The following is a 25,321-nucleotide window of genomic DNA, read 5'->3' as shown; positions in this document are numbered from 1 at the left end:
CATAGATTTAAAAATCAAATAATCATTATAAACATGAATATTATCAAACCCATCATGGTATTCATGAAATCCGTATACTTGAAGTTTCAAAACTGATTCTTGGACTCTAAGGGTGGAAGAGACCCTTGGATGAACACTTTACATACCTTTGTTGAAGAATTTCAGAAAGTTTATGATTGAATCTGGAGTTCTTGATTTGAAATTGGATCTTTTATGGTTTTGTTCTTGATCAAATTTGAGAAAGAATGACTATATTTGCTCTATAGGGAGTTTAATTTCGTGTTTTGGGGCTGAGGGTCGAGGGAAAAAGACCTAAATACCCCCAAGAATGCGGTCTTTTAATAATTGAAAACTGGGCTACCGACGTGCAGGTCGACGCGATAGCCAACGCGTCGCGCCATGTTCTCATCGATTCATTAGAATTGGACGCTGGTAGCTGGAAAAAATATTAATCAACGCGATAGTCGATGCGATGCACCAAGATCACGTTGATCCACTGTTTTAAGATTCCACTGAAGCTTCAAACGAAGTCCGAAAAATTCAAAACTTGTTCAAAAACACCTACGCACATTCCTAATCATGAATCATCAACTCAAATATCAATATTTGGAGGATGTGAAGGTCGCGAAATAAGATTGCCAACCTTCATAGGCTAAAATGGCACCAAGTCTGAATACTTAGGTAAAATATTCTAAGTCTGGGACCCCTTGACAAGCCTAAAAGAATGAATTAACCTTAAGATTTTGCAGGGTCTTAGAGCTGGACTATAAGCTTTTCAAAACATAAGAAAAAGTTGGGGAAGAAGAGCACAAGATAATTAAGTTGATATATTGGGTACCACAAGACACCATATTGCTAATTTAAAAATTCTATAGGGAAAAGGCATCATTTTCACCCCATATTATACAAGAAAAGTCTAAGCCACATCTAAATTATATAAGTGACCTATTACACACCTTAACTATATAAAAGTGATATTATTACCTCCCCGCGACCCCCATTCTAAGGCGCGTGTGTTACGCTTATTTTAGACGCGTCCAGCCTATTAAATAACAAAAGTAAACGGCTAAAAACATTAAGGGAAAATGCATCGTTTCCACCCCAAACTATAGTCGAAAAGTCGAATCCACACCTAAACTATATAAGTGACCTATTACACACCTTAACTATAAAAAAGTGATATTTTTTACTGACGTGGTGCCGACATGGCAGCGCGTGTAAAACACTATACCACATGAAAGTGGTGGTAGCTTGATAGGGTGTAAATAGTTTCACTTTTTTATAGTTTAGGTGTGTAATAGGCCACTAGTATAGTTTAGATGGGCTTAGACTTTTCGGGTATAGTTTGGGGTGGAAACGATGCATTTTCCCAATTCTATATTAGGTACCACAAGATACTATATTTCCAATTTTTTCTCAAATAGGTGTGCCTCGTGGATGTTAAAATTTTTCGTCAGAGAGTAATTTGAAACTATTGCACTTTGTCATTTTTGAAATAATAAATAACCACTGTTTATGAATAGTATAAGCACAGATTTGTCTTTAAAAATGCACGTTTTATGATGAATAATATAAACTCATATTTGTTTTTAAAAATGCACGTTTGTATTATGAATAGTATAAACTTAGATTTGTCTTAAAAAATTCACGTTTGTATGAGTGTGTCATGTCAAATGGAAATATCCATTAAAGCTGCTACTGCATCCACCAAGAAAGTCTACGTAATTAGAACAGGCTTATTCACTCCAATGTATAAGATCAACCAAGTGGACATTTTGCAATGAAAACACTGCATATTACTTCGACTTCATGAATGAAATTTGCATTAAATTTTTTCTTAAATCATCAATGTTCTAGCAGAAAGGGAATCTTGGAGTAACTGGTAATTAAAGTTGTTGTCATGTGACAGGTTCATGTAGAAACAATATCTTGCAGGATGCAAGCTAAGACTGCGTAGGATAAACTCTTATATGATTTGACCCTTTCCCAAACCCTACACTTAGCATGAACTTTAGTACGGACTGATTACCATCGACATTCTAGCATTTGTCATTTTTGGAATAATTTGATGTTCATAGTCTTTACTCTTTGCCATAACTTCATCAATATTACCTACCAAATACCTCTTTAAGGAAGACCATCTAATCCTCCAGAAAAAGGTCAATCAAAATTCAATCTCCTTAACCAAATCATAATATGGAAACCGAATGCTAATTCATACATGCTCAAATTGCTTCAAAAAAAGTGACTACCAAAACAAATAAGAAAATCTTCTATCCAATAATCTCTATTCTAGGTCGTCAACCTCCCCGAACCTCACTTTATAGGAATACACTGAGTTTGTTGTTGTTGTCTAAGTCGTCAACAATTTTGTGGCTTCGCTAATAGTCCCATAATTTTCTCAAGATTGTATTTCTTAAAATTGCTTGACATATCTATTTCTGTTAGGAACTTGTTTTTCCAATTTATCCTTAATTGGAGAATCAAATGATGACATTCTTGATATTTGTCCAATTGAAGCTAAAGGCAAAAGCTCAAATTCATCAAGGCCTTTTGCTTGACCAATGCTAGGCCTATCATTCCCATACCTTGCTATTGCATCTTTAAATTTCCTTATCTGCACAATGTTCAAATTCTATCATGAAAAACTACAAAGAGTTTCCCTATGTTTTTTTGATTTATTTGGATTTTATAAAAGCTTACTGTTGCATTAGTACAGCTGAAGCTACAAACATTGCCTTGTGCACCCTTGTAGAATCTAAAGAAGGGCAAGACAGGTATGTGAAGAGCATTGCACATGATTTCCAGTTCTTAATATTTTACTTTGAGGAATGTGGCATTGGGATTTGATTCAGCTAGCTGACACATCTGCAAACACAAAATAACTACAGTGTCATTGCCATCCCTGATCATTGCCAACACAAAATTTCCACTTGTGCCTAAAACATTAGGCAATACAGTTGCTGACTTAACCTCAATACTCAAGACAAAACAATTAAGGAAAAACAAGAATGAAACATGAAAAGCACCTTTCTATGGTCTGATGCTTCCAATGATTAATTTGCCTGGAAATATTCTGGATGCTAAATCTTTGAATTGCAAATTGCCATTTGAATGGTAATGATGAGGAGAACCTTTGGCTCGATCTGGAGTTGAAACTAGGGCTAGAAAAGGTGAAACCAGTATTCAAAGAACTTGCCATTGACACTAAGAAATAGTCCTAGGATCTCCCACCTTTTTTATTTTCTTGACGACTTGAACTCACAACCTCTAGTTGGAAGTGAAAGATGCTTACCATTCAAGAAACTCGCTCTTATCTAATTAAAGACCTTAACTTATGGATAAAGTATCATTGTTTTTCCAAAAGAACAAGAAAGATTTGGTGTTTTCTTCCGTAAATCAATAGAACAAGAAACAATCACACGTTTTTAATGCTAGAAAAAGGCTAAATACGAGGGGAAAATATGGTCTTTTTGACTAGTGGTGGCTAGGAAAGAAGGAATGTCAATTAAAATTGTGCTTCTCTCTTCCTTTTTAAGCTTCCAAAGAGAAACAAGTTGAGGAAATCAAGTTAAGGATTCAACATATATATATGCACCCACATATAGTGTAACACTGTCCTTTTTTTTTCTTCATTATTGGTGTAATTTAATCTTTTACTGTATAAATTATTTTGTATACAGCTTAAATAAGATATACAACAATAGAATATCCATCGTAGTCCCATAAAGTGAGGTGAGGAAATGGTAGAGTGTACGCAGACCTTGCCTATATTGAGATAGATAGGTTGTTCTAATAGATCGTCGGTTCAAGACAAAAAATAATCAAGAAAAAAGCACGGTGGAAGTAATAAATAATAACAAAAATACCAGATAGTAGCAGAATAAAACAATATTACAACAAAATATATAATCAAATTATAAGAAATAATAGATAGTACCAAAATAAGATATGATGGAGTAAATATTCCTTAACACTAAAATTAGATTTAAATTTATTTGAAAGTATTTTTAACACTATCGGGTTACTCAAAATATATTATAGGCATACAAGATTCATAATCTTGAAAATCAAATAAGATATCTACTATAGGTAAAAATAATTTGATAGTGTAAATATTTCTTACATGGTAAACTCTATTTAAATTAGTCAACTTGTGACTTCACTCTAGTGATCGATAAAGTAAAATTTTAAGTGACCGTTAACTTTAATTTGACCGTTTACCCTATTATATACTATATATTAACAAAAAGCTCATAGAATTGTTCAACTTGTCTTTCCACCCATATAATTATGATTAGTTACACAGTTTATATATCTAGGTGGTGGTGTGCTTAATGTTTGATCTAATGTGGACAATGATTATAGGCATATATTTATAGGATGTGCTTGCGTGTAATTAAGTTGGCATTTTTTGTTTTTGTCAATTTTATAGATGATTGAAATAAATGATGAGATACAAGAAATCCAAAAAATGGGAAGCTAGCGAAAGTGGTGTATTATTAGTACTAGGAGTAAGGCATATTTGGCTGTTAGTCATTGTATTTTCACCGCATAGCAAACTCTGTCTATCGTAGTTTTGGTATTATTTGGATAAGGGCAGAGGCAGAGGCAGAGGCAGAGGCAGAGGCAGGATTTTCATAAATGGGATTTAAAATTTGAAGAAAAATTAATTGAAAGGGGTTCAACATATATTATATATAGATAAAACATAATTTTAATGATGTATAAATAGTATAATTTTCTGTCTAAGGAGGTTCGGTGAACCCCATGCCAAAGGCTGGCTCCGCCTCTTGATAAGAATATAATTCCACCAACACTTTTACCATTTCCATCGATGCAAAGCTTTTCATGCCCGCCATGCATGTTTATATTTCCATTGGGAAAAGGCATTGTTTTCTCTCCAAACTATACAAGAAAAGTCGAAGCCACACCTAAATTATACGAGTGATTTATTACACACCTAAACTATAAAAAAAAAAATATTTTTTACACCCTGTAAGCATTATACCACTTACATGTGGTGTGGTGTATTACACGCGCCTACCACATCAGCGCCACGTTAGCATAATACAAAAAAATAATAAAAAATATCAAAACCCCCTTATTATTTTTTAATTTTGTCATCTATCATTTTTTTCTATTCTTCTCCGGCATTCACTCATCAATATCCAATTTATTTCTCTTCTTCTTCATCATTCAATCATCAAAATCACTTTAATTTTCCTCAATTCGCCTTTGTTAGGGCTTGAATTATTATTTTTTTCCTACATTTAACGATTATTTTGGGGTTTTTTCATCCGAGCTTTGTGATTTTGATTGGAATTGTAATCAAAATTCTTAATTTTGAGATTTTTGCTTGGAATTGAGATCAATTTGTTGAGTAATTAAGGAAAATTAATTTGGATTTTGTGATTTTTGATTGAAATTGTAATCAAATTATTGGGTAATTAAGAAAAATTCATCTAAATCTTGTTAGTTTTGCTTGAAATTGTGATCAATTTGTTGAGTAATTAGAGAAAACCCATCTGAGTTTTGTGATTTTTGATTGGACATTTGGATTTTTTTTTTTTTGATAGAATGTAAAGAAATAATTCAAATATTAATTGGTTTGCAAGGAAAAATAATACTTGTATGATTGAAGAATCTATCACAATCCGTCAAGAAATCGAACATTGCTGTTCTTTTCTTGTTTTTTTTTTTTGTGTGTGTGTAGATATTTGAAATTGAATTGCTAAATTTTGTGGTGATGACGTTCGTTGGCAACAATGAGTAAGAAGGAATAGTGATTGTGGTACCAACACCCTTATCAGATCTCTGATTATTTGCTCTGTTTCTTTGTTCATATGGATTATGGAATAACTATTTCTCTTAATTTTTCTGTCTATTGATCGTTTTGAAAGTCAACGTGTTAATCGATCATATTTTCTAGTTTTATGTTGATGTTCTATGTTGTTGGGGGTGGGGGTGATGAAGAAGATAGTTGGTTGGGGTGGGATTGGAGTTTGGGGGTGAGGGGTGAGGGGTGATGAAGAAAATGATGGTTTGGGGGTGGGGAGGGAAGATGGATGCTGGGGGTGCATAGAGTGAATAGTTTATTTTTTTTTATTTTTTTTGCATTAATTTTTAATGTAGACGCGCCTATTTTTATTTAATTAATTATGTTTTTTTTCACGTCAGATCTAGGGGGTAAAAAGTATCACTTTTTTTTATAGTTTAGGTGTGTAATAAGTCACTAGTATAGTTTATGTGTGGCTTCGATTTTTCTTGTATAGTTTGGGGAGGAAACGATGCTTTTTCCCTATTTCCATTTAAATAACATACCATATGTTATTTACCCATATTAAATTGATGGGTATTCGTAAAAAGATCGAAATTTCCAATATCCTACAAAATAATGGGATATTCATAAGGAGATCATCCTATGTTCGAGAAATACGCCACTAATGGCCCTCAAATTACGGAGAAAATCGAGAGAAGAATCACGGGAGGAACATATTTGTAACCACCTCGTTTATCAATAAAATTGTTGTTTCTTCATATTTTTATTTGTGATTGAAATTTATTTTTCATGAATTAAATTACGTTGAAAACAAATTGGCACGCCTAGTGGGACCAAATCTGCCCTTCATCTCTTCTCTCATAAATCAAATCTGCAAATCTGTAGCCACCGTATCAAGATGGAAGCTCTATTAGTACTTCAAGACTCGTAATCAGCATGGGAGCAGATTCCCCAAAAAATCCCTCGGAACAATAGAAAGAAAAAAGATATCTCGGAAGTAAGGGGCATTTAAAATTTGTGGGACTCTTCAAGAACAATTCAAATTCTGTTAGAGTTCTAGGAGACTACTTTACCCTAAATCTCGCATATTTAAAGGGTAACATATTTCGTGAAACAGACATCTTGAATATCTCATAAACTGATGAGTATTCGTAAAAAGATCGGGATCTCCAATATCCTACAAAATAATGGGATAGTCATAAAGAGGTCATCCTATGTTTGAGAAATACGCCACTAACGGCCCTCGAATTATGAAGAAAATCGAAAGAAGAATCAAGGAAGAAACAAATTTGTAACCACCTCGTTTATCAATAAAATTGTTATTTTTTCATATTTTTATTTGTGGTTGAAGTTTATTTTTCATAAATTAAATTATGTTGAAAACAAATTGCACATATAGAAGGTAACAAGATATACTACTACTAGCTAGCATCATTAATTTGTTATATGGAAAAAGCTTGGCCGCACAAAAGGTTCATTTGTAGAGATTTTTATGTATATATATAAGAGATTTGAAAAAAAAACTAGTCTATTTTCTTAGATTTAATTTGTAAGTGGTCATAAGAGAAACTCAATGCACATGTTGAAACACTACAATAAAGGCTTTTAGGGACAATTGATATGGATTTTAATAAAGCATGCCAAAATCTTTGTAGGCATTAATTAGTTAACGGTCATTGGATCCAATGCCATTATAGGCCATAGAGAGTATTTACAAAGAATGTTGAAATGTATTTGTCACTAAAAAACATAATTTACCGGACATGACATGACATGCATGTTTCTTATTTATTCAATTCTATGACTTGTGTCACTTTCTATTGAAAATATCATATGAGAAACACCCTATCCTATGTTTCTATTTATTTGTCATAGGAGTGGGAATGTAATTAACTACCCCCACCCCCTATATTTGTGTCCTCTATTTTGATGTAGTATTGGTATATATGTATGCATTTAGAGTAGATTTCATACTTTTCTATATTACCTTTGCATAAGACAAATTGGGCTTCATCTTTTTGTAATTGTTTGCAGCTTTCGAATGTAGTTGAATTTTGATTTGTACTACTGGTAACTCGTAACTTCTTTTCTTTTTTCTTTCTGGGTGTGGGTGGATGCAACTTAATCTTTGCTTGCTTAGCTTAATTAGTTAATTTGTCACTCCCTCATCTCTAGGAAAATCTTAATTTGCGATGACAAGATGAAACTGTAAAATACTATATATGTCCCGAAAAAAATGAAAGCATAATTCTGCCTGGATAATTGGATAGAAAATACTACTAGAAAATCTGTGTTCACTTCTAGAATGGTATTAACAAGATATTTTTCTTTCATAATGTTTCTTTGTAATTACTTGACTTCTCTTTCTATTCTACCTGAAGAAAGTGCACAATTTCGCTGGTGGTTTTACATACTTGTTTGTATTTATGTGGCAAAATAACAGCATCTGGCCCATTAGCTCAGTTGGTTAGAGCGTCGTGCTAATAACGCGAAGGTCGCAGGTTCGAAACCTGCATGGGCCATTTTTCTTTTTTCTACTCGTAATGTAAGATTTTCACACGACAATTTACAATTCACTTTTTCTAATGGGTATACACATAGATTATAATTATATATGATTATACTGATATTATTATATATGAATGATACATTATATTATACATTCGCTCTTTTAGTTTACTTAATTAGATGAATGACTATTCAGATTAGTTTTTTATTTTTTTTTTGTGAATGTTGTTATTACTTATTTAAATGATTACATACTACCTAAAAACTCTTGATCAAACTTTTTTTCATATATATGGCAGATCCAGATCACAAACTTTGGTCTTTTAATTAAATTTTATGACAATGTTCGAATTATGTCCATAACTTGCAATAAAAAAATATCTTTTGTCGTATTTAATCCCTGCTTTTAAAAAGAGGTGCCACTTGTCAGCTCAGGAAAAATTCACTGTTATTATGTTGTTATTCGTTAAATTAAATTAAAGAGAACAGAAGGCCACCTTAATTATATTTACAAGCCACCTACTTAACGTGCTAAAATTCTTTAAAGAGCTCTTAAATTTGTCGATAGATTTTATTTAGACACACTTGAAGATACAATTTATTTTAATTAAACATTTAAACACATGATAGAGTGTTCATATTAGATATTTTAACCAAACTTGTGTGTGCTTTCAAGCAATCATTGAGTAGATCGAAGCGTTAATTAACCACTTAAATATGTCGCACTCTTTAATCATACTCTAGCTCAATAAGTTGTAGAACTTTAGGCTTGTATCAAAATTTTCAATCGAAGATGATATATAATTACAGAAGGTAATATAAGTTATATATGCGACTACATAATGGAACAATGATCTTTTCACAATTTGATGCGAAATTAAGTTCTAATTAATAGCCTACATTTTATCATATGTTTACTTATTTAATTGAAACGCAAATCATAGCTCAAGTATCTAAATAAATAAATATACTATTATTGCAGGTTGTTTGAAGGGGCCTTAAAAGTTTGGAATGTACAATGTAGACATGGCCAACTGCATGCATCAGAAATAGCATTAGGTTTGGCTTTACATATTGAATTGAATTATAGGAAGTGTGTAGGCAGCTAGAGAGCACAGTGACAATGAGAGAATCAACATGGTCCTGGATTTAGATGTTATTGTCTTGCATATATGTAAATTCTACTATATACACTACAAGTTTTTTTGTTTGTTTGTCTGTTTTTATGATTAAGTCTAATAATTTAATTCTGTTTTCTTCTTCTTCATCCTACCAACGTTAGCTTACCTGCCCACTTCAACTGTTGCCATCATATATCCTTGTTGTTATTAGACACCTAGCTAGAATATCTCTCTTTTAAGCAACACAAATACACAATGATTAATTAGTTTAGGCTCTCATTACATGAAGTGGGGGGTTTCTTTGCTATAACAAACACTTGGTGGAATATATAACACGTTCCCATAACCCTTTGTTAAGCAAATATACCATGCATTAACAGAGAAGGATGCATAAATATATACAATTTATATATGAAAATTTAATAAAATTTTAATAATATAATATTTATAATTTCATAATTATGTTACATTTATATATGAATAATTATTAAAATTTATCATTTAAAAAGTATAATGTATTCAGGAAATATTAAAAATTAATCCATCAAGTTCAAATTCTTGAATTCACTATAATGGTGGCAAAGCAATCATATGGGTGCACGACTGACATAGAAGCAGGCTAAATTAATCTTGACAAAGACATATAATACTTCTTTTGTTCATTTTTAGTGGTCCAATCCTGCGTTTAATTGATGATTTGATAGCATAAATTCTTTATATTGATAATACATATTGTAATTGATGATTTGATAGTATAAATTCTTTATATTGATAATACATATTGAACTCGAATTTAAAACATGGACCACATTATTAAGAATAAATAAATTCTATACACTAACAATGTATATATATAAATATTTGATCTAATATTAGTGTAGTTTAACACTAACATGACATCATTGCTTCATTAGTTGAACCAAACATATATTCAAATAGTGGAGTTTTTTTTCCCATGTGAGTAAGAGTGGCTACGCTGTTATATATATTGTCGACTTCACAAGAAAACAATTGAAGTAATTTTACAGACTTTAATTAAGCATAACAATGACATATAGTCAAAAAAGTAACTCACTAAGCTTGGGAGCATGAGAATTGTGAAGCTGGCAATGTTTCATCCATAGATTAAAAGTGAGTTAGTACTACAATCACAATTATAATTATAAGTAAGCCACGTACCTAATAAAACACATATCTCCTAATCATATAAAATTGATGTGGAATACATATAGTGTGGACCTCAACAAGATGTATATATATCATCAAATTAAAAGAGTTAAGCATCCATAAGAAAACAAAACACACTACTCAATCGCCATCTTATAGTGCTATAGTCAGCTAATGCATGAGAATATTGTGCATGTATTGCATATTTTGGGAAAAATACTTTTAAAGATTTGGTAAAAGGGAAGAAAAAAGAGGATGATAGGAATTGATAAGCACCTATTGTGGGGGGTGAGTTGCACCAAAATCACTAAGTTACAAGCTTTTTGTGATTACTAATCTTTAATTACTTCTAAAGTTAAAACCAAAAAAAAAAAAATTAATTCTAAAGGACGTATTCAATATCGATTTGAAACAAAATCAAAGTTTGGTTTCTTGTAAATAGGTTTAAATTGAGAAAATGGGTTGACATTCGACGCGGTATTTTTAAAATTTGATAATAAGTAATTGAAAGCAGATAATATTAAATTTCAAGCTTTCCAAATTCGATTCGATAAAATCAAACTTTGGCACGATAAATTCGATAATTACATAATGAAGGAAAATATATATATTTTGACGAGGTATGTTTATAATATTTGTCAAACATTTGACATGTTCTCTCTTACAAAGCCCGATTCAGCTCGATAATCAGTAACTAAAAATAGATATCAAATATCACAGTAAAATTCGGTCCATATATAGTTAAACTTTTGGTCAATAAATCCTAATTCAGTTAGATAATTCAATTTTCAATGATTTATGTCCGCCCCTAATTGAGATTAGACAAGTGTGTACGTAGTTGCGTGAGGGTCTTCAACTCTTCATTGGCTGGGGCGGCACTAAAGTTTTTCCTTTTTTTTTAATCTTCATTGAGATACTTTTATAGCTCCTACGAACTAGTTTGACTATTTGAGCTAATTTAAATGGAGTATACAAAGAAGTTACATTTTCCTAATAAAAGTAAAGTTTGACATTTGTCCCTTACATAATTGGTTCTCTGTGTATATACTGAAAAGGACAGAGTTTTCTTTATATAATAGTCCTATCATTTTTTGCTAAAAGGTCGTTTTATCAAATAATTTCTCTTTTAAAAAATACATAGATCGTCCAAGTTGTCTGAAATTTGTTAAATAATACCTTAACTTTACAGATGATTGATTTATTATCCTACAAAAATTATATAAGTCATTGTAAATAGATCATTTTGACCGATATTGAATATGTGTTTGCATTCACGCAAATAAGGCGCGTGAATATGAAGATTTGATTGCAATTCCCTTCCCAATTAAAAATTGCGACGTCCAATTAATTTTTTTAATTATCTTAAAACTCCATCTTCTTTTTAAAAATCCTATCTTCCCTAATTTCCCCATTAAAATAGCCTTGGAGCTTGAAAAAAACATACATGCTCCTCTTCTCAACAAAATCGACTTTATAATGTTTGTCAACTAAAAGGTAAAGAGACAGAGACAGAGGGAGTTGGAGATGGTGCGGTGATTGGAGTTTAGGAAGTGGGAGTCAATGATTGCTGTTTTCAGTGTTAATGGCGGTAGAGGTTTTATTCATGAAGAGTAAAATGGAGGAGGAGTTTATTGAATTTAATTAATTAATTAAAAAAATGACCATGAGACACCTAAAATTAGATCGAGATTGAAGATAAAAGCAGTCAAAATGGTCCTTTTACAATGGCTTATATAGTTTTTATGGGGTAATAGGTCATCTCCCAAAATTAGTGTTTTTTAACTAATTTGAGATAACTTCTGTTAGAGTTGTGACCCGAATTTTGTTGATCCGGCACTGAAAGTTTCGCGGTGCAACTCATATTTGTGATTTTCAATGAGGTCAGTGGTGATAACGTAGGGATCGGGGCTTGTGTTTTGGGCCCAGGACTTACTTGTATATACGTATTATATAAGTGCATTTAGTGGGTTGTTTTGGATATTCAGAAAAATACGTCATTGAGACAATTCGTCTCCACATTGTACTCTCTCTCTCCATTATAGTGAAACCTTCTCTACCTCTACCCGTGGTTTTTTTCGCAAGGATTTTCATGTAAATATGTGTGTTCTTATTTTCTTTCTGCTTGTGGTTTGCTTTATTCTATCCGAATCATAACAACTTCAATAATCATTTTATGTCTTTTCTCTTTCTCTTTTTAATTTTTTTGGGAGACAATGGGGTGGTCGTATTGAATCTTAATTAGATAGCACAAGTAACATTGTAATTGTTAGAGGATGAAGTTTTGATGATTGGCGTATGAATGGAATATGTTAGTCATGCTGGTCCACACAGGTAAAAGTGATGAGCAATCTGATGATAAAATAATGGTTGAAGTCAGCAGTGGATAAGCAAGCAAATTCAGATATGCTTAAACATTTATCACATGCACAAAAAAAGATGGAAAGAAGATAAACACAACACTTGAAGATTGAGCTAATAAAGGAATTCTACCAAAACAAAAAGACATAATACAACAAGAAGTGTAACTAACTGATGGAGTCCTATTGAAGAAAGAAGATTACATCATCTGAAGGACATCGTCAGAGTTGGCTTAAATAGAATAAACGGTTTCAAAGAGCTTTACAAAAGCATTGAAAAAGAAAAGTATCAATCAGCAAATTAGTTCAATAGCGAAGTCTTAAGTAGAACTTGTTCCTTACTTAGAGAGTCGTAGACTTTTTGTAATAGATTGGTTCTAGAGTTGTAATGAACTATAATTCTAGTCTCAGTGAAGTATAAACTAAGTTAGGATTAGGGAACTCGAAGACTTGAGAACATTTATCTTGGGAAGATTTGTGTTATTATAGAAATAGGAGTTAGAGTTTAATTCCTAGTTTACAAGTGTCTTGTAATTTATTAATTGTTGAGGCTCAAGAGTTTAATGAAGTTAGGGTTAAATCCTGTAGAGGTATAGGTCGTAGTTTTTTACACCTTTCTTAAGTCGGGTATCTTCCACGTAAAAATACTGTCTTCTTATTTACTCTACATAAGTGAACCACGTTAGATTATTTGATCCACTGATAGGCAACAAATAGTATGAAACAGTAAAATTAGTAGGGTACGTACTCTAACAAGTGGTATCAGAGAGAGGTTGACTTAAATAATATTAGCACCTAAGAAAAAGATCACTATGATGAATTCTGCATCTCCTACTGGTCACAGTGAAGGACAATCAACTATTAGACCTCCACTCTTTGGCGGTTCTCACTTTATATGGTGGAAAATAGGATGGAAATGTTTATTTAAGGGGAAGACTATGAGTTGTGAGACATGATCACTGATGGTCCTACTATTACAATGAAACGGGTTGATGGTGACCAAGTTAAGAAAGTAAGAAGTGAATTTACTGCTGACGACTTGGTAGCATTAAAGAAGAATGCTAAAGCTAAGAATATCTTGGTCGGTGGATTAGAGCCAGTTGAGTACAACAGAGTGTCAAACTGTACCACTGCTAAGTAAATCTGAGATGCCCTAGTTAATGCACATGAGGGAACCTCTCAAGTAAGGAAGTTCAGAATTGCTTTTATTTTTACCGAGTATGAAGCTTTTAAGATGAAGAAAAATGAGTCCCTTCATGAAATGATGACCAGACTTGCCGCTTTAACAAATGAATTGACCTCCTTGGGAAAAGACATTCCTATGGAGGAACAAGTTGAAAAGGTGTTAAGGGTATTGCCTAAGTCTAAATGGGATGTTAAGGTCACTGTCATTAGGGAGGCAAAGGATTTTACTCAAATGACACTAGATGAACCGGTAGGTAATCTTAAGACTTGTGAGACACAAATTGGTGGAATCAAGAAAAAAGTGGGAGCTCCTAAAAGAACTTAGGCGTTGAAGGCATCAAACAGTGATGAAGAAGTTGAACTTGATGAAGAACAAGCTGCCTTTATAACTAAGAACTTCAGCAAGTTTTTCAAAAAGAAAGCAGGAATAGGTAGCAAGAAATGTTCCAATGAAAATCCTAATGGAAGCTACAAGTGTGGTAAGACTGATCATCACATCAGGGACTGTCCCATCTAGGAAATGGAATGGAGGAAAGAAAGAGCTGAAAAATAACTAAAAGAAAAAGCCAAAAAGAAAGAAGAGTGTGCTATGGTAGCCACTTGAGGATCTGATTCAGATGAGTCGGATGATGAAGAAATTGATGAAATTGCACTCATAGCCATTGGAGATCAGACTTGGAAGAAGAAGATGGTACTTCTGAGGTAAGCATTCTTGAACTTAAAGAAAAATTGCACTTATTTTTTAAAACAAAACGTGTGTCCTTGATGAGTGCTCTAATTGATAATTTTCAAGAATTAACTTCTGATAGGAATGAATCGTTCAATAGTCTTGCAAGCATCAAATTTGATTTCATTGATTTAAAAGCTTGCAAGAATACTGTTGAAAAAGAAAACAACACTCTTAAAGAACAGGTTGTACAACTTGATTCTACAAATGCTACACTTAAAACTTAATTCCTAAAACTGATACTTATTGAAAAGGGGAAAATGGTAAAAGCAAGGAACAGAAAAGTGTTGAACTTGAGTTAATCAAGTAGAAAAAAGAGTGTAGTGATGCAAAAGAAATGATGAAGAATTTAAACCATGAAATTACTAAACTAAAGCTTGATCTTGAAAGAACAAACAGGTGGACAAATTCTTCAAGAATTGTTCACAAACTAAGTGAGAGAAGTCACAGTGAAAAGGCTGGACTGGGCTTTTACAAAAGCCTTGATACTACTCAAGATTTGTGCTACATTTGTGGTAATTCTGGTCATCCAACAACTGAATGTCCTTTTGCTACAAAAATTAGGTCTAGGAGTATAAATCTGGCAAAAAACTAGCTCAGAACAATAAAAGAAAAATCAAAACTGTGCCAAGAAATAGGTTGTACAACCTGTTGCCTGCATGGACTAGAAGAAATTTTATTCATTCATTTACTCATAAAAAAGGTCCCAAGCTTATTTGGGTTCCTAAATCTAATCCCTAGTTTGTTTTTGCATATGAGAGTGAAAGGAAGCAAAAAACATTGGTACCTGGATAGTGCATGCTCAAGACACATGACTGGTGATAAGAAAAAACTCCTTTCAATCTCCAAAATAAGTGGGGCAGAGTTTCATTTGGTGATGGTAAAAAAGAAATCATTACTGAAGTTGGAAAGATCAGTACATCTGATTCAAGGGCATTGGAGGATGTCTACCTTGTGGAGGGATTGAAGCACCACCTGCTTAGTATCTCACAACTGTGTGATAAAGGTAACAAAGTTGTTTTTACTTTTGCAGGAGTCAACGTCAAAAGGATGGACACCATTATTATTGACTTGCTTGTTCTTGTTGTTAATATCATCTTCTTATTCTAAAAATATGACTCTTGAAGACTAGTGAAGCCGTTTGTAGCCTATTTCGATTCACTAGCACTTGTTGTTCATCTTGTTGTTCTTGTTGTATTGTTTGTTTCTTATGTTGTGAACTTGGTCTCATATCATTGCTAGAATTAAAGCAATAAGGCTTCTTGTAGCTTTTGATGCTTATATGGAATTCATTCTTTATCAGATGAATGTTAAGAGTGCCTTTTTGAATGAAATTCTTAGGGAAGAGGCGTATGTCAAACAACCACCAGATTTTGAAAGTAAGGAGTTCCCTGATTATGTATACAGATTTGACAAGGCCTTGTATGGACTGAAACAAGCTCCAAGAGCTTGGTATGAAAGATTGTCAAAATTTCTTTTGGAGCATGGTCATACTAGAGGTAAAATTGACAATACTCTTTTCTTGAAAACTAATAGAAAAGATCTTTTAGTTGTGCAGGTGTATATTGATGATATTATCTTTGGCTCCACAAACATGAACATGACACATGACTTTACAAAACTCATGAGTTGTGAATTTGAGATGAGTATGATGGGGGAGCTAAATTTTTTCTTAGAATTACAAATCAAACAAACAACCTCTGGAACCATGATCCATCAACAAAAGTATGTTAAGGAACTTCTTAAAAGATTTTCCATGAAAGAACCAAAAGAGATCAACACTCCAATAGCCACTGCCACAAAACTAGATACGGATAATACGGGTCCTGATGTGGAATAAAAACTATATAGAGAGATATAGGATCATTATTGTATCTCAGAAAAAGCAGACTTGATATTTTGTTCAGTGTGAGACTATGTGAAAGGTTTCATGCAAATTCTAAAGAATCCCATTTGAAATCTAAGAAGAGAATCTTTCAATATCTCAAAGGAACAAGTGATCTTGGCCTATGGTATCCTAAAAGTAGTAATTTTAACTTGGTGGGTTATTCTGATGCTGACTATGCAGGTTATTTGATTGACAGGAAGAGCACCACATGCATGGCACACTTTCTTGAATCATATATAATTACCTAGTACACTAAGAAACAAAACTCAGTAGCTCTATCTACTGCTGAGGTTGAGTATGTTGCTGCTGGATCTTGTTGTACTCAGTTGTTGTGGATTAAATAACCACTCATGGATTTTGGTTTGGACGTTGGATGTGTTCCTATTTTTTATGATAATACAAGTGTCATTAATGTTGCAAAGAATCCTGTCCAACATAAAATAACTAAACATATTGATATTAGACATCACTTTCTTAGAGATAATGTTGAAAAAAGTCTTATATCAATCATGTTCTGTTCTACTAAAGAATAAATTGTTGATATATTCACTAAGGCATTAAGCAGGGAACACTTTGAAAAGAATAGGTTAGCCTTGAGGATGATTAAAATTGCATAAATCTCCCTCAATGATTGACTAGAAAAGTTGATGTGCTCTTGAGTTTTTATTGATTAATCCAGTCTTGCACATTTAATTGTGTATCCTAATTTTAAAATTTTGAGTGATCTAACTTTCATGTATTTAATTTTATAGTGATGCTGGAACACTTAAGCAATTTTGTTCATAATTTTCAAAAGTTCAGGTATGATTATCAGGTTACCTTAAAATGTCTAAGGAGAAACAGATCTGCCCTTCTGGTCCTTTAATTTTTCTAAACCGTCAAATCTCAAGAGTCCAATTTTTCAAAAAGCTGCCACAATGATCCTATCACCACTGTAACTCTTCATCATTATCACTGCTACCCATCAAATCCTTTCCCTTTACGTTTGAACTTCTTTTCCCCTTCTTATATCCGCTCTTTCTCCCTCTCACCTCATTCATTCACCATCTCACAAGCAAGAAAAACTTCATGTCTCTTCTTTACCATGGCATCTTCTTCTTCTGCTCCATCATCTGACTCCTCTACCTCTCCTTCTACAGTTATAATCTTCATCCCACTGCCAACAAAACACCTCTCATCCCACCTACCATTCCAATTAAATTATCCGATTTCATTGCTTTAAAAAATTTTAAAAACTCTTTTGCTCAATTTTTCTCCAGTCCTCGCTCTCTCCCAATCCCACTCTACCAACTCTTGTTCCTCTCCAAATTATCAACCCCGATGATATTTTCATTGCCAACTTGATTCCCAGAAAGTCAAGAGAGAAAACATTCTTCCTCTACCATTGTTATTGAGGACCATAATCTTGTTGAACCTCATATTTTGTGACCACTCCTAGAACTCCTCACACTCAGCAAAAAAATAATAGGAAGAGTTATTTCTTGCTGAAGCTCTTCAATCCAGCAAGAGGAAGCGAGCGGATACACCTGCTCCTCCTCCTCTTCCTCCATCTTTTTCTCAAGATGTGTTGCTTCGCTCTGTACGCAAAGGCAAAACAGTGAAATAAACTATTCCAAAACCCTCTGCCTTTCGTACTCCTTAGAGCAAGCCAAAGTCCAGTCCTGTTTCAAAGACTTCATCATCTTCGAAGTCCATTTCACAAAAATCCTCCACACGTTCAAAGAAACAAGTTAACATACCTGTTCTCTCTGATTCCCCTGAGTCTAATTCACTTCCTGATGCTCCTGCTGAGTTAGATCCAGACTTTGAGCTTGATGAATCACCTACAAATCTTGACTCTCCTGCAGATTACCTTCTGCACTTTCAGAAGCGCAAGTTGACTAAAAGATGTGTTGTTAGTGATTTTGGGGGTACTGACATGGAAACTTTATTGACAAAATTAGAGGCCAAGGGGTGGTCACACTTGTTTCTTCAAGGTGACTCACAAAGAAAGTTTGCAAAATCTGAGATCTATGAATTCTACATAAATGGGGTTGCTATTGGAGAGATGTATTCCACCACTGTCAGAGGGGTCACTATAAATCTTTATTCTGCTGATATTTCTAGAATTCTAAACATTCCTATGGGGGGTTGGGGTCACTATGTCAAGGTTACATGTCCTCCACTTAACAATATTGCATCTGCCGTTGACATTTCTCAAAATTTTCTGGTAATCCTCAACTTGTCAATCATCGTAGGGTTCTTAATAGGGGGTGTGCAAAAACCAAACCGACCTATAAACTGAACCGATAAAAATGTTATTGGTTTATTGTTATTGGGTTAACAATTTTTTAACGATTTTATAAAAAAAAATTATTGAGTTATTGGTTCGGTTTGATTTTTTCTTTTTGGGTTATCGGTAAACCGATAACCCAATAAGAATATATATATATATATATATATATATATATATATATGTGACTTATTACATATTTCTCTTAATTTCTCTTTAATCTATACAAATTAACAACCTTATTATTTCAATTATACAAACTCTTAGTTTCTCCTAACAACATTTAGTTCAAACATGAATATTCTTGTAAATTAAAACACATTATATAGAATTTTTGTTTGCGACTAAGATTCGATTTTTTTTCATGTTAGTTACTACTATTTCTATTTTATGAGTATTTTCTTATCGGGTAAACCAAAAATTAAACCATTAAGGACTAAAAATCAATAAATCAAAAATTGATAAAAAAAATCTTATTGGTTTGGTTATTGGTTTAGCATATTTAAAAATTGGAAATCGAAAAACCAAACCAATAATATGTAAAATCGAACCGACCGATGCACACCCCTAGTTCTTAAGAGAGAGATGTCTCCTTTTCATTGACTTTATTTTGATGTTGTTCACATGATGATCACTCCTAGAAAGGAGCAAAGGACTGTGGCTAACTTTCTTGATCTCACTCTCATGGAGCTGCTTGATACTGAACTGCAAATTTATCTGTCTAGGCTTATTCTACAGCACATGCAAAGGGTTCTTCTCAAAGATGTGAATGGTCATGCCCTACCATATGAAATTCTGGCTCACTCCTATATTTGAAGAGTTTAAGGTGTCTGTTCAAGTGTGGTCTCTGCAGACCACCAAAGATGTTATAGGGACAGTGAACCATATAGAACTACTTGTTTCAATGAGGAGTGCTGATAATCTTATGCAACGATTAAGGAATGCTCTCGCTGCTAAAACTACTGAGTTGGTGGCTGCTCAAGCTGAAATACTGTAACTTCTTGCTCAGATTGCTTCCCTTTAAGCTACCCTCAAGAGTGAAAGATCCTCAAATGCTGAAATCGTATGAAAATTGACTCATTCCCTTTGCTTTCTCTTCCTCAATTTAGCTCTCTTCTTAGCACCTTCGAACTGGTTTTATTTTTGTATAGCTAGACTGTTTCAACTTTATCAGTTTTTGGTACTGATTAATTATAGCTTGGTCCTCAATGAACTGGACTTAATTGCTTCTTGTGTTTTGCTCTTTTTTAACTTAATGCATGATATTTATTTACTCTGAATTTTGATTGTTTTAGTGATAGCCCCACTGGCCATGGATTATTGAACATTCTTTTACTTATTTAGGCCTTGCTTTTCGACGATGTCAAAAGGGGGAAAATAGATTGTGCAATGTTTATAACTCATATGACTAACCTGTTTCATTCTAGTATCCTTGTGCTTAAATCTTTTATTGAGTATGTCAGGAATTTAAGAAGAATGTTGTGATGTTGTGATGTTGTACTGGTTTGTCATTATCAAAAAAGGGGAATTTGTTAGAGGAATGAAGTTTTGATGATTGACGTATGACTGAAACATGTTATTCATGCTGGTTCACAAAGGTGAAAGTGATGAGCAAGGATGATGATAAAATAATGGTTGAAGTCAGAAGTGGATAAGCAAGCAAATTCAAATATGCTTAAACATTTATCACGTGCACAAAAGAAGTTAGAAAGAAGAAAAACACAACACTTGAAGATTGAGCTGATAAAGGAATTCTACCTAAACAACGAGACATAATACTAATACAACAATGAGTGTAACTAAATGATAGAGTCCTATTGAAGAAAGAAGATTACATCATCTGAAGGACACCATCAGAGTTGGCTTAAATAGAATAAACAGCTTCAAAGAGTTTTACAAAAGCACTGAAAAAGAAAAGCATCAATCAACAAATTAGTTCAATAGCTTGAAGAAGTCTTAAGTAGAACCTGTTCCTTACTTAGAGAGTCGTAGACTTTTTGTAATAAATTGGTTCTAGAGTTGTAATGAACTATAATTCTAGTCTCAGTGAAGTATAAACTGAGTTAGGATTAATGTCTTCAAGTTAGAGAACTCGAAGACTTGGGAACACTTATCTTGGGAAGATTTGTGTTATTGTAGAAATAGGAGTTAGAGTTTAATTCCTAGTTTACAAGTGTCTTGTAATTTGTTGATTGTTGAGGCTCAAGAGTTTAGTGAAATTGGGGTTAAATCCTGTAGAGGTACAGGTCGTGTTTTTTTACATCTTTATTGAGCCGGGTGTTTTCCACGTAAAAATACTGTCTTCTTATTTACTCTACATAAGTGAACCACGTTAGTAATCAATAATTAACTTAAGACTAAAATACATACGTATGCATTCTAGTTTAGTTTTTTTTTTTTTCTTGTTCTTTTTATGCATGAAGGTTCACCTTTGTCCTATGATACTATCAAGTAAATATCAACAACATATGCAATCATACTTTTTTTTTTCTTATTTGCTTGTAGAAATTAACTTTAACGGATTTCATTTTCTCATTTTCTTCTAAAGCAAATGGCCAACTCGTTTAAACATAGGTGGGTAAAGGTAGGTGTGTTAAAGTAGATGCATATATTTAATGATGGGCCATTCGGTGCATAATCCAAGTTAGAGAATGTTTAGGTCAATTTGGACTGTGTATGAACACTACAATAACCCATGAAGAAACTTATCGAAACATAGAAAAAAAAATAAGAAATAAATAATAGGAAAGAATAAATAATAATTGAAAATTGATTTTGAATTGGACGAGTTGAGTTATGATTCATTATGCACCCCAAACTGACACTCATTTTGATCGAAGCAAACCTTGGACGTGTTCAGGAGCGGACCCACTTGTAGCCGAGTGAGTTCACCCTAACCCCCTCATCCGAAAAACTATATTGCTGCAGTTTATATATATATATATATATATATATATATATATATATATATATATATATATATATATTAAATATTAAATATTGACCCCTTCAATACAACAATAGTGAGTAGTGTGATGGTTAAGGGGTGTCAAATTTTCCTATAAGACCCAAGACTGAATTTTGGTAGATGGATTTATTTATCTTGTCAGTTTTGCTTTTTGTCCACTTATGTTACCACAAACTGACATCATCTACTAATTTATGAATTTCAATAAAATATTGAATTAATATACATTGTAGTAGTAGTAATTCAATCAATAAATTGATTAAAAAATAAATACTATTATATATTTAATGAATTTTTTAATAAAAATTATTTAATTTAGATTAAATTTATTGAATTTTAGCTCGCTCATATATGATCCAACCCGTTCATATAAAATTTAATCCATTAATTTGCCAACACTATAAATATGTTTGCTTTTTGTCAAATATCCTGGACAGAAATCCTGCATCCGTCACTGGACGTGTTAAGTGACAACTCAATTACTATTTCGACCCGTTTTATCCTTTCTCAAATGTAGCCGAATCTACCCATTTGATATCTTTAATTTTGAGTAAGTTACTAATTTTCTCATCAATGATGAAATAATTCAACATTCAGAAAGAAATACTTACAACTTACAAGTATCTTTTTGGTAAAAGTCCTTACAAGAATAATTTTGTTGCCATTTATTTGCAAGTAATGAAAGTGGCCCAAAAGTTATATGGGCATAGTCCCACATGAAATATAGCTACTCATCTTTTAAACAATCCCACCATAACAAAGTATTTTATAAAGACGGATGACTTAAATACTCATGTTTTTTGGCATCTATATAAAGATAATTAATAGCTGAATTTCCTAAACCCGTATATATGAATGTGTCATTTCATTATAGTAATCTAATTTTCTCCGAAATTCATTTTTATGTTATATTTTATTTGTCTATAACGACATTCTGCCTATAACGTCAATGACGTTTATTATAGCCGAATATTCTTTATAAAATTAGCTCTAGCCAAATAGTATGTAATAAGATATTGTAAAGGATATATTATGTACAAAATAAAATACCATAATATTTATGATAATCATCATTAATGTCATGCACATAGTAAATTTCAAGTAAAAATATCTAATTTAAAGAAAAATGTTGTATCTAAATGATGCACATTAATTATTTCATAACTTCATGAGGAAAAAACTGCTAATGTTTATCTTTTATATATCTATGCTCTTCCTAATTTTGCGTACTTTTGTTTATAAAAGCTAAATGAGATCTGAACGTTCAATTTTAGTATATATATTTATATTAAACAACACATCTCTACAACAATCATGAAATTTTTGAACAAATGCTATCACTATAGAGATGTTTGATTGTATATCTCTTCTCATAAAATTAGCTCCATTTTGGCCAAAAATAAATTTCTCGCAAGTTTTGCTAAATTTTTTAGGCTTTCAAAATCTATGGCGAAACTAATTCTTAACTTATAGTCCACTTTGTTGCTTTAGTGGTGCAAAACATTTTGCATCTAACTTACACATATACTTGACGCTATAGAGGAGTAGTAGTGATAAAATCGTTCAAATCATTTAAATTAGAGCGCGCTAAAGAATAATGATCCATACATTTATTAACTCCGGATATTAAAAAGGGCAAAATTTAAAAATAACATACTTATCCCCTTAATTATGAGTTTCATACCAATAGTTTCATAATTACATAATATAACAAGTTGTATTTTGTATTTTTGCAAACTGTTGCTACAAAAATACAAATACATGTGATTTTTATTGCCCTATGATTGATATGTATTTTATATTTTTGCACACTGTTGCTACAAAAATACAAATACATATGCTACAAAATGTAAGTGTTGTTATTTTTTGTAATTTAATACTTAAGTATGCTACTTTAAGTATTTTTCCTATTAAAAATTACGCTACTTTAGGTAATTTTTTCCTATTAAAAATTGGGTTGATATGTAGTATAGATTGACCCATTAGAAAGCTTTAGCAAAATTTAGAAATTATTTTTTGATATTATATATATATAATAAAGAAAAAATTATTAGGCAATTAAATCAAATCATAAAAATAAAAATGAAGAAATTAAAATTGGTAAGAATTGAGTAAATTGTGCTATGAACTATTATTTAGCTCAGTTTGCCTCAACTCATTTTAGTTCAGGTAATCTTGTGCCTAACTCATTTATCATTTTGACTCACTCAAAAATTCTATTTGACACCCCTAGTATAAAGAAATTTAAATAAACTAGGAGTTCAACTCTATGAGTTCTAAATTGTAGAACAACGAATTCGAGCGCTGATAATTGAATTCTAATACAATAGGTAATAAAAGTTATCGAATTCAATCGACCCACATGAGTTTATCAAAGTGGAGTGCAATACTAGACCAGTAGTAGAATATTGATTTAAATTAAACCTGAGTATGAATAATATAGTGAAGTTCCTTTTCAGTGAACAGAAAAAGTTGGCTTTAAGAAAAAGACTATAGAGCCTTGAAATAGGTCTAATTCCAAGTACAAATAATATTTCCAATTGAAAGTGTGACAGGCCTTAAATAACTCTAAACCTTTTTGACAAATTTTATACTTAATATGTCCAAAGTGGACTTGGTTAAATTGAAAGATAACAACATCAAGATTCTGCGCAATGCTGGTCTGTACAAATTAAGATGTGTTTAGAATGGTCACATTCACTTTGATTAATGAGATTTAATATCTATTTTTAGTTACAATATGGTAGCATAACCTATTTTTATATGTATAACATCCAATTAAGTATATTTGTCAATATAGAGAATTCTTACATATTTGATTTATATCTCATATATTTAAGAAGGTTTACCGGCAGATGTCAATACAAGATGATTTGAGGGTCTATAAAAATATTTACATGTGACGTTAGAGCGTGCGCAATATAACTTAAATATTTTTCTTAACGAAGGTTAATTTGGGAATAATAGAATAGTATCAACAGAAAATAAGAGAGTAGATATATATTTAAAGCACTCTTAATTGCTTTTTAACAACTTAATATTAAGTCACATTGGATGGTTCTGGTATACAGTTGGAACCACCATGAAAACAACATTTTATAGCTTTCACAAAATTGTTCACACTACAGGGAAAAAAAAAACTATTCACACTATGGAAGTTCCAAAAATAATGAATATGACTGCAAACAACAAATACCATATAACTAAGCCTCACCCAATAATAAAAATACAATAAGTTTGAAGTCAAACTAACAAGAGTAAAAGCTATTCACTAGAATATTGAGATATGTTTACAACAACATTTCACTATAACAATTTTATATTTTTTTTAATGGAATCGATACTT

At 32.2% G+C, this 25,321-nt stretch overlaps 1 non-coding gene and 1 pseudogene across 1 annotated transcript; one reads left to right on the top strand and one right to left on the bottom strand.

Moving 5' to 3' along the window:
- Nucleotides 1-2,314: 2,314 nt before the first annotated feature.
- On the bottom strand, nt 2,315-3,541 carry LOC107864516 (annotated as a pseudogene).
- A 4,689-nt stretch (nt 3,542-8,230) lies between these two features.
- Nucleotides 8,231-8,304, top strand: TRNAI-AAU. Its single transcript has one exon. It is a non-coding gene; the product is annotated as a tRNA-Ile (tRNA).
- The last annotated feature ends 17,017 nt before the right edge of the window (nt 8,305-25,321 follow it).

The sequence above is a fragment of the Capsicum annuum genome, chromosome 6 (assembly GCF_002878395.1).
Source record: "Capsicum annuum cultivar UCD-10X-F1 chromosome 6, UCD10Xv1.1, whole genome shotgun sequence".
Taxonomy (NCBI): domain Eukaryota; kingdom Viridiplantae; phylum Streptophyta; class Magnoliopsida; order Solanales; family Solanaceae; genus Capsicum; species Capsicum annuum.
The sequence above is the reverse complement of the archived record's forward strand: the minus strand, read 5'-3'. Positions and strand labels throughout refer to the sequence as shown.